Below are 11,137 nucleotides of genomic sequence, written 5' to 3' on the forward strand. Positions count from 1 at the left end.
TTGTTTAGTTGTTACCTTCTTTTGAGACTATAGAGCTTCATCTTTTATAGTCAATGCAACTCCGAAATTACCATATGATGTTACTGGGAAAACCGTTGAAGAGGTAAACTTCTATTAACATGTAATTATTCCTAAGGAGTGATTCCCTACTTTACCATTTGTTCAATCAACAGTGGAAGTCAAGTTCCCAATTTAGTATACGTTGATTCATGAGTAATGCAAATTCTAGTGGGGGTAAGTAAAAACTTACTATCATCATGTGCATCTAAATTGAACTGGGGATGTGAGGGTAGATGTAACGCCCCAAAATCTTAACCCAAATTTTGAGGATTTTTTTTTTCAATACAGCGGAAACAAGTCACCTCATAGGGTTAAGCATTCCAGAACATTACAGGTGGAGCAAAACCAAAATATTTATTTCAATATTAATAAATAGCAACATCAGAGTTTCTCACACTATCCCTGGAACAGTAAATCCAAAATCTTGATCCAATGTCTCATCATGCAGCCGCTCATAAGCTCTACTCTTCACCTGAAAAATAATATATTTATAGGAATTAGACTACAATTGTCTAAGTAGGAATCACTGTAACTTTTAATGCAGATATATCATGAATCTAGTATGTGATATGGGTGTCAAGTGTGATTTTCTGCATATACAAGAATAAACAAAGATTTAAGCTACGACGATCATTAATGTATCAGAAGCTAACTGGCAGGTAATATCGTTAGCAACATTTAAATATCCCATAACCACATATATGAATTCATATAATGATTCAGAGGAATGCAATTATGAAAATTACATAATTCAGGTAAGCATTCATGCAACATGAAATAATTGTTAAGCATGCAGAACATACATCAATAATAGGAATCATAATGTAAGTAAGCAGTATATTTAACATACATTAGAACTTAAACAACATGCATTCACCACCATGTAGCAATTAAAAAAATAGATAAAAGATGCACGTCCTAATGCATAGCAAAAATCTGCATGATTTATGTGCAATGCATGAACACTTTATTATTTTTCTTTAAGGTTTTTCTTTTTCATATGAATGCTCTATTAAATGCATACAATTTAAGTTCCTCCTTTTAATTACCGTTGCCCGCAGATACACCAAACGGGTAAAATCTCTGAGGTCAAGTTAGGTTCCCAAGGTAGCTTAACACACAATTTGTATTTTATTACTGGGTTCCAAACTTAGCCCTCGACCGAATCACCTTCGAAACATTAGACCTCCACATCTAATGTCGGGGACATAAGGGACACCCCACACCCACATGTGCCACTTTCTTGGTTCCAAAATAAACTCACAGCTGTGACCAACACACCACCCCCAAGTAAAGGGACAGACTCTCCCGAAAACCATGGTTAGGAGAAGGAACCTCAATATCGGGTTCAGGTGACAAAATTTCAGCACACAGAGTTTTTGCATCCTCACAGTCTCCCCAAGACTGAATCTCTAAGATCCTCATTTTCCAGATGAGATATCTCAGAACGTATATTACAATGTTCTTATTTATTATCTTTTTATTAAGAGCCAATTATTGATTTTTGCAGTTTCACATGCAAAAACAAGGCAAAAGCTCACATCTACCCCTGCGAGAACCATCACGAGACTCCAGCTCATGGAAATATATCGAACCGTGCAATACAATCACATTTGCAAATCAACATGCAAGGTTAATAACATAGGCTTGCAAATCAACCTGCAACCATAAGCTCAGAAATTCAACATGTGCAGCTCTTCATGGTCTACCATCCGTGGCAACAATAAAACAACACAATTAAAACCATAGTATAAATATGATTATTGTGATGCAATTAAACAATTACAGAAAGAGCAAACCCAAGCTTGAGACTCTCCAGACCTGTGATGATTCATTTAGACCATCGTAAGCAAAAACCATAACAACTTGCAATTTATGCAATGAGGTCAACATGCCCCCAAATGTACATCCATTCAAACCAATTTGACAATGTGCATGAGTCAGCACAATCATATGCATGTGTTCACCATCCATATGCAAGTGCTTTCATGTAATCACTTAACACACATGCATTCATCCATAATTCATAAGTACATGAGAACATTTATGCATGATTGTACATGCCAAACACACATCGATTTCATGTATGCACATGTACTTGAAACTGATTTATAAATGCACGATAATCAAACATGTCCCATAAATGTAGATGTTACGACAATGAAGCCATACATGATACTTCAAGTACAAGGTTTTGATGATGAGCAAGTGGAATCAATTGCATTTCAGCTAAGGCTATGAAGAAATTGAAGAATTCAGTGAAGAATCTTTGAAGACTAGTGTGCAAATGTTTAATTCATTAAAAGTCTTAGATTCTTGTAAGAGCCTTACTTAGAGTGCATATTTAGGTTGCATTTCACCTTAAAAGTCTTTAGAAAAACTTTTCTAAAAAGAACCCTCATAAAAATCTTTTTAGAAAACTCTTTTCTTAAATTTTCATGTTTATTAGTCGACCAATAGACTTACCAGTCGACTAATCCTTTCGCGCCATATTTTCTAAAAAGTCATTTTTGTCAAATTAGTCGACAGAAGGTTTTATCAGTCGACTGAACAGAACATGTGTTTTCTGAAAATTTAGCAGTAGTTGACTAATGTTTTTTATCAGTCGACCGAACAGAATGTTTGTTTTTCAGAAGATTTTAGCAGCAGTCGACTAAAAGGTTTTTCAGTCTACTGATGATATTATCAGTCGACTAACTTTTCACAAGTCGACTAAGTTTCAAAAGTTCAGATTTTCAAACGGCTCGATTAACAGATCAGTCGACCGACGATAACTGTCAGTATACTAATAACTAACTATTAGTCGACTAACTGATGTTTCAGTCGACTAATTTTGCCGTTTTTCTGAAACTTCAAAAAAGACGTATCTTTTCATTTTTCAAACGTTTTGATCGTTCGAAATGAACAGTTTTGATACCCTTTCATACCCTTAACGTATGGAAAACTTTAACTATAAATATGAGTGCATTTTACACTTAAAACAACAAGAATTCAATCGATTTGAATCATTTACTTATTGTTTTTCACTCCTATTCATTCAAGTATTTGTTTTCTCACTCACGTGATATTTTCACTTCAGTTTTTCACTCAAATCACTTTGAGAGATAGTGAATTCGTGAGTAGAGTATTTCAACAACCTCAAAAGCCAATTGCATCGCATTTGCATTCAAAAGAAAGGCTCATAGGTTGTTTTGTAAGTTGTTACTTATTTTCTGTAAAAAGGACTCCTTGGTGTAAAGGAGTTGTTTGCTTTCAGTAGGGTTGTTACTGAAAGTGAGACCGGTTATGGTCTGTGTGATCTTGTAGTTTACAAGGTTGATAGTGGAAATCTCAAGCGAGTTTTGCTTGGGGACTAGATGTAGGTCAGGTTAGACCGAACCAGGATAAAATCTTGTGTTCTTTGTGTGTTTGCTTTGAGATTTGCAAAATCATTAAATATTCCGCAGACAATTTTTAAAAGCACTATTCACCCCCCCTCTAGTGCTCGTTGCCTAGATCTTAGTGCACTTTCATTTGGTATCAGAGCATCTAGAAAAACTTCTTGGTTCTCAAAGATGCTCGGTTAATAAAACCGATTTGGGATATAGCTTCTTTGATACTTAAAATAGACCAAACTATGTGGTGAAAAATCAAAGACATTATTCTCAACCTTTTGTTCATAGAACTAGACTTTCTAGTTCTAATAGAAATGCATCTAGATATGTTTATTCTAAATCCGTTTATAAAAAAAATATTTATTATCAAAGAAAACCAAAATCTAAATGGATATGGGTTCATAAGACTAACTCTCATGGACCCGAAAATAGAAAGGGGTCAAATGCTCTGTTTTCTGATTTTGTTGTAGGTACACAACATAAGGAGCAAATGGATATTGGACAGTGGTTGTTCCAAACATATGACTGGAAGGCCAGAGTTATTTTCCACCCTCCAAAATAAGGATGGGGGAACCGTCACCTTTGGTGACAATAACAAGGAAAAAGTGATAGGTATTGGTAATATTGGTAATCCAAAATTTCCCTTGATAGAAAATGTTCTTTTAGTAGATGGTTTAATGCATAATTTAATATCTATCAGTCAATTATGTGATAAAGGTTTTCATGTTTCTTTTGAAAATGATTTATGCTTAATTTCTGATTTTAAATTTAAAAAGATCTTTTTTAAAGGTAAAAGAAGAAACAATGTGTATGAACTATATCTAGATGAATTACCCTCTTTTAATGAAAAATGTCTTATTGTTTCAAATGAAATTCAATGGTTATGGCACAAGAGACTTGAACATGTTAACTTTAAAATTATTTCAAAGTTATCCAAGAATGATGTTGTAAGAGGCCTACCTAGAATACCATATAAAAAGGATCACTTATGTGATGCTTGTCAAAGGGGTAAACAAATCAAGAGTTCTTTTAAAGCAAAAGATATAGTTTCAACAAAACATCCTCTTGAACTTTTACATTTAGATCTATTTGGACCATCTAGAATTCAAAGTTTGAATGGTAGCAAGTATGCTTTTGTTATAGTAGATGATTATTCTCGGTTTACATGGGTGATTTTTCTAAAAAGCAAAAATGATGCTTTTTTCAGAATTTTCTAAACTTTGTAGAAGAATTACAAATGAAAAATCTACATCTATTATTAAAATTCGTAGTGATCATGGTGGTGAATTTTAAAATGAATCTTTTCTAAAGTTTTATGATTTACATGGTATATCTCACAACTTTGCTTTTTCTAGAGCGGCTCCACAAAATGGAGTTGTTGAAAGAAAGAATAGAACTTTGCAAGAATGTGCTAGAACCATGCTTCAAGATAAAAATTTACCAAAATACTTTTGGGCTGAAGCAATTAATACAACATGTTATGTCTTAAATCGTGTTCTTATTCGACCAATTTTACATAAAACATGTTTTGAATTGTATTATGATCGTATACCAAAGATCTCATATTTCAAAATTTTTGGTAGTAAATGTTTCTTGTTAAATACCAAAGATAATCTTGATAAGTTTGATTCAAAATCAGATGAATCAATATTTCTTGGATATTCTTCTAGAAGTAAAGCATATCGTATTTTCAATAAAAGAACATCTTGTATTGAAGAATCTTTACATGTTGCATTTGATGAGAATTGTGAGCAGGTTAAACCTCTAAGCGAAGGAGAAGAAGTAATACTTCAAGAAGAACCCTTGATAGAGAGTACTTCTCAAGAAAATATTCCTCTTCAACCAGTTTGCAAAGTAGTTCCTAATCATTCACATGAACAAGTTATTGGTGAAATAAAGAGTGGTGTCCAAACTAGAAGGCAGTTAGAAAAATATATTGCAAATGTTGCTTTCATATCTAAATTAGAACCAAAGAATATCAATGAGGCTTGTGTTGATGAATTTTGGCTTTTGGCCATGTCTGAAGAACTTAACCAATTTACTAGGAATGATGTTTGGGATCTAGTTGATAGACCAAAGGATCATCCGGTAATTGGAACAAGATGGGTCTTCCGAAATAAGCTCGATGAAAATGGTGAAGTCATTCGTAACAAAGCAAGGCTAGTGGCACAAGGTTATAATCAAGAAGAAGGCATAGATTTTGATAAAACCTATGCACCAGTGGCTCGATTAGAGTCAATTCGAATGATGTTTGCTTTTGCTAGTTACATGAACTTCAAGTTATATCAAATTGATGTTAAGAGTGCATTCTTAAATGGACACATCAATGAAGAAGTTTATGTAGAGCAACTTCCAGGCTTTGAAAATGAGAAATATCCAGAAAAAGTCTACAAATTGAAAAGAGCTTTGTATGGACTCAAACAAGCACCAAGAGCGTGGTATGAAAGACTACGAAATTTTCTAGAACAATCTGGTTTTTCCATTGGTCGGGTAGACTCCACTTTATTTATTAAAAATCTTAATTCAGATATTCTTATTGTGCAAATTTATGTTGATGACATAATATTTGGTTCTACTAATGATTCTCTCTGTAAAGAATTTGCTAAAGCTATGCAGGAAGAGTTTGAAATGAGCTTGATGGGCGAATTAAACTACTTCCTTAGACTTCAAATAAAGCAAACTGAAGAAGGAATCTTCATCAATCAGGCTAAGTATATAAAAGAACTTCTTAAGAGATTTGGGATGGACTCATCGAAATCAAGGAATCCTATGAGTACAACTACTTCTCTTGATAAAGATGAAAATGGTAAAAGTGTAGATACTAAACTCTACAGAGGTATGATCGGATCTCTATTATACTTAACTGCTAGTCGACCTGATATTATGTTTAGTGTTTGTATGTGTGCAAGATTTCAAGCTAATCCAAAGGAATCTCATTTAACTGCAGTAAAACAAATTCTTCGTTATTTGAAAGATACTTCAGGTTTCAGATTGTTTTACCCAAAATCATCTTCCTTTGATTTGGTTTCATATAGTGATGCAGATTTTGCAGGAAGTAAATCTGATCGCAAGAGTACTAGTGGAACTTGTCATTTCTTAGGAAATTCCTTAGTCTCTTGGTTTAGTAAAAAGCAAAATTCAATATCACTCTCAACAACTGAAGCAGAATATATAGCGGCTAGTTTAGCATGTTCACAAGTACTTTGGATGAAACAGACCTTAAAAGATTTTGGTTTGAATTACTCCACAACAACTATTTATTGTGATAAAACTAGTGCTATAAATCTTTTGAAAAATCCTATTCAGCACTCAAGAACTAAGCATATTGAAGTTAGACATCATTTTTTAAGAGATCATGTGTTAAAAGGAGATATTTCGTTAAATTTTATTTCCACTAAAGAACAACATGCCGATATCTTCACTAAACCTCTTAAAAATGAAGATTTTAAGAGAATTAGGAGAGAACTAGGTATTTGCTCATTTTTGGATTTATAAAAATGTTGATTTTTGAACAAAATCTCAAAATCGCACTATATTAGTCGACCGATAAAATTCTAGTCGACTGGTGTTTTAAATTTTGGAATGTATCGCACCATATTAGTCGACCGATATATTTCTAGTCGACTGATGATATTTTTAGAATGAGTCGCACATTCTTAGTCGACCGATAAAGATTTAGTCGACTAAAATTTTTTAAATTTTTAAATGAAGGGACCCGATACCCCTTGGATTTTTAAAACACCCGTTCTTTTTAAAATAAGCATCGTTTCACTTCGTTTTCGTATATTTTCATTTTTCTTAAAAATGAAACCCTTAAAAACGAAAACCCCTTTTGGTCTCTTTCCTCTCTCTCTTCTGAAAAACCCTCGAAGTGCCGTTCGATCACATTTTCGCTGGGATTTTTCTTGCCGTGACAAGGAGACGCCGGAGTCTTCTGGTTGTGATCTTGAAACGCCGGAATCCTCCTGCAGTAACTGGCGCATCTTCAAAATACGCCGGAACCCTCTTGTGTGACAGTGCATTGCCGGAATCCCCTTGTGGCCGACCTCTAGTACTTCGCAATCCTCTGGTTCTGTTTCACATAGCAGGACAGCGTTCTACTTCTGCCGGAAATCATTTGGAAGCAGTTATTGTTTTTGGTAACTCTATTTTTTTTAACCATGCCTCGTACGAAGTCTGCATCTGCAAAAGGTTTAGGTTCTCATCCTCCTACACCTTCTTCAAGACATGGTTATAATATTTTAAACTTGTATCTCTATTTTGCTTATGCTATTTCTGTCCTTACTCTTTTTTATTCTGACAAAGGGGGAGAAAAAGATGATAACAATTACATTGCAGGAGATCTTGCATGAGAAATGCAAAATTAAGAGAAAAAGAAAGCTTTGAATGAATGTATTTCTAAATGCATGAAGAAATGATGAATGGAAATGCAAACCAATCAATATGTGATATATGTGCTTTAAATGTGCTAACTTTTAATGTTTTGCAGCATATTGATAGGGGGAGTAAAATCTCCATCTATGCATCCAAATGCTTCATCTTTGATTAAGTTTGTCATCATAAAAAAGGGTGAGATTGTTACGACAATGAAGCCATACATGATACTTTAAGTACAAGGTTTTGATGATGAGCAAGTGGAATCAACTGCATTTCAGCTAAGGCTATGAAGAAATTGAAGAATTCAGTGAAGAATCTTTGAAGACTAGTGTGCAAATGTTTAATTCATTAAAAGTCTTAGATTCTTGTAAGAGCCTTACTTAGAGTGCATATTTAGGTTGCATTTCACCTTAAAAGTCTTTAGAAAAACTTTTCTCAAAAGAACCCTCATGAAAATATTTTTAGAAAACTTTTTCTTAAATTTTCATGTTTATTAGTCGACCAATAGACTTACCAGTCGACTAATCCTTTCGCGCCATATTTTCTAAAAAGTCATTTTTGTCAAATTAGTCGACCGAAGGTTTTATCAGTCGACTGAACAGAACATGTGTTTTCTGAAAATTTAGCAGCAGTCGACTAATGCTTTTTATCAGTCGACCGAACAGAATGTTTGTTTTTTAGAAGATTTTAGCAGCAGTCGACTAAAAGGTTTTTCAGTCTACTGATGATATTATCAGTCGACTAACTTTTCTCAAGCCGACTAAGTTTCAAAAGTTCAGATTTTCAAACGGCTCGATTAACAGATCAATCGACCGACGATAACTGTCAGTATACTAATAACTAACTATTAGTCGACTAACTGATGTTTCAGTCGACTAATTTTGCCGTTTTTCTGAAACTTCAAAAAAGGCGTATCTTTTAATTTTTCAAACATTTTGATCGTTCGAAATGAACAGTTTTGATACCCTTTCATACCCTCAACGTATGGAAAACTTTAACTATAAATACGAGTGCATTTTACACTCAAAACAACAAGAATTCAATCGATTTGAATCATTTACTTATTGCTTTTCACTCCTATTCATTCAAGTATTTGTTTTCTCACTCACGTGATATTTTCACTTCAGTTTTTCACTCAAATCACTTTGAGAGATAGTGAATTCGTGAGTAGAGTATTTCAACAACCTCAAAAGCCAATTGCATCTCATTTGCATTCAAAAGGAAGGCTCATAGGTTGTTTTGTAAGTTGTTACTTATTTTCTGTAAAAAGAAGGACTCCTTGGTGTAAAGGAGTTGTTTGCTTTCAGTAGGGTTGTTACTGAAAGTGAGACCGGTTATGGTCTGTGTGATCTTGTAGTTTACAAGGTTGATAGTGGAAATCTCAAGCGGGTTTTGCTTGGGGACTGGATGTAGGTCGGGTTAGACCGAACTAGGTTAAAATCTTGTGTTCTTTGTGTGTTTGCTTTGAGATTTGCAAAATCATTAAATATTCCGCAGACGATTTTTAAAAGCACTATTCACCCCCCCTCTAGTGCACTTTCAGTAGACACATGAACTTTTCATGTATTAACATCCACACACATGAATATCACTCAGATATAGAAATTAAATGTTCAGGTCTGCCCACATTCATATCATGTATGCACCTGTACCAAAACAAACTTTGCAATAACTTATTAACAGACATGCATTCATATCCATCAGGCTAAATCCAAACTAAAACATAAGGAGAACTCCATCCCTCAGATTAAGTCCACCATCATGTGTTTGGAACCAATATAACAACCTCATTCCTCAAATACAATTAACATGTTGCATACAAGCAAGTCAAATCATACATTTTCTAACAAACAACAGTTAAGCACACATCCCTTTAGTTTAAGTTTTCTTGACATACCTAATTTCCATTGTCCCCAAATCATCGGACTCAAGTACCCCTATTGGTACTTATGTGTTAGGTAAAAACCCAAATAGTTCACTTGGAATCATACCATATAATCCCAATGGTTTTATAACTGGTTTATGTCCGTATCAGTTTTATGCACAACATACAAAATAAATTCAATGAAAACTTAATCTATCTTTAAACCAACTGTTGCTGATCAGTAAGTAATATATTGCAGCCCAATCAATGATAACAGTAACAGTAAATGTTGTCGAGCAAATTGCAGCCTAATCGAAGATACATAATCATGTGTTTATATTTTTGCTTTTACCATATAACATAATCACAGTTCCAAACCCTGTTTAATGAAATTATATACATGCTGAATCATAATTAAAGATTGTCAAGTTGTCCTTACTAAAACTCATTTTACTTTAATTCATCAAATTGCACATTCGCAGACCAGAACTCAATTCATTATTAACTTTCAGAACACAGACTGATACAGTCTGTTTATATGCAACAAGTTGTTACCCGATTACACATGGGTGCAGAATAACTCACTTGAGAGTAGACATCTGTTGATTCATCTGAACACTGATAATGACAACATTGTGCCACTCCATGTCATATATTTTGGGCAAAAGACCATGTTGTATCTTTCTAATGTTATCATTTGTCTCTAAAGAGCCAAGTTTTCAGTTTTTAAATGAGATATTTAATTAGCTCGTCTGAGTTTGCATAGCAACAAGAAATCACATCTTAACGGTAATGAAATACAAAAAAAATTAAAGTTAGATTAAGAAAAGGATAAGTTGCCACTAGTCCACTTTCTTGTTCCATAAAATTAATCACATATTGTACACCAAAATGTTTTTCATATAGAACTGTACATGACCTGTGTACTTACCGATAAATTAGAAACATATAAAAAAAACTATACGTTAAATAATAATCTTTATTAAAATACTGGTTTATATAAGGCAAATCATTAATTGGCCTGTCCATGACATGGAAAAAGATACCATCTCCTATGCGTTGAATCAAATTAATTGCGTCATAAAATAGATCGTATTAACAGGAGCAAAAATTTTATTGAAAAGTGATCTAGGATTGGATTGGAGGATGAAGAGATGAACAAAGATCATGATGACAATGATATCGTGACATTCTTATTTCTACACCAAGAACCAAATATCTATAACAATACTTCCTGCATCGTGGAATTCAATCAGAAAATCATAGAAACACCGACAAAAACATCAAAATCCCATAGAGAACTTTTTCCACTGCAATATCATGCATACATAACATCCATATATGCAAAACACTGAAACCCATTACCTATATCCCAAGGGTTTGATTTGGGGTTTTCCCCTAACCGTGATCTTTTAGGGAGCCGAAACCCCCAATCAGTCGATATGGGGTTTTTGAAAGCCAT

This window comes from Nuphar pumila, chromosome 14 (assembly GCF_984573655.1).
Source record: "Nuphar pumila chromosome 14, dmNupPumi1.hap1.1, whole genome shotgun sequence".
Taxonomy (NCBI): Eukaryota; Viridiplantae; Streptophyta; class Magnoliopsida; order Nymphaeales; family Nymphaeaceae; genus Nuphar; species Nuphar pumila.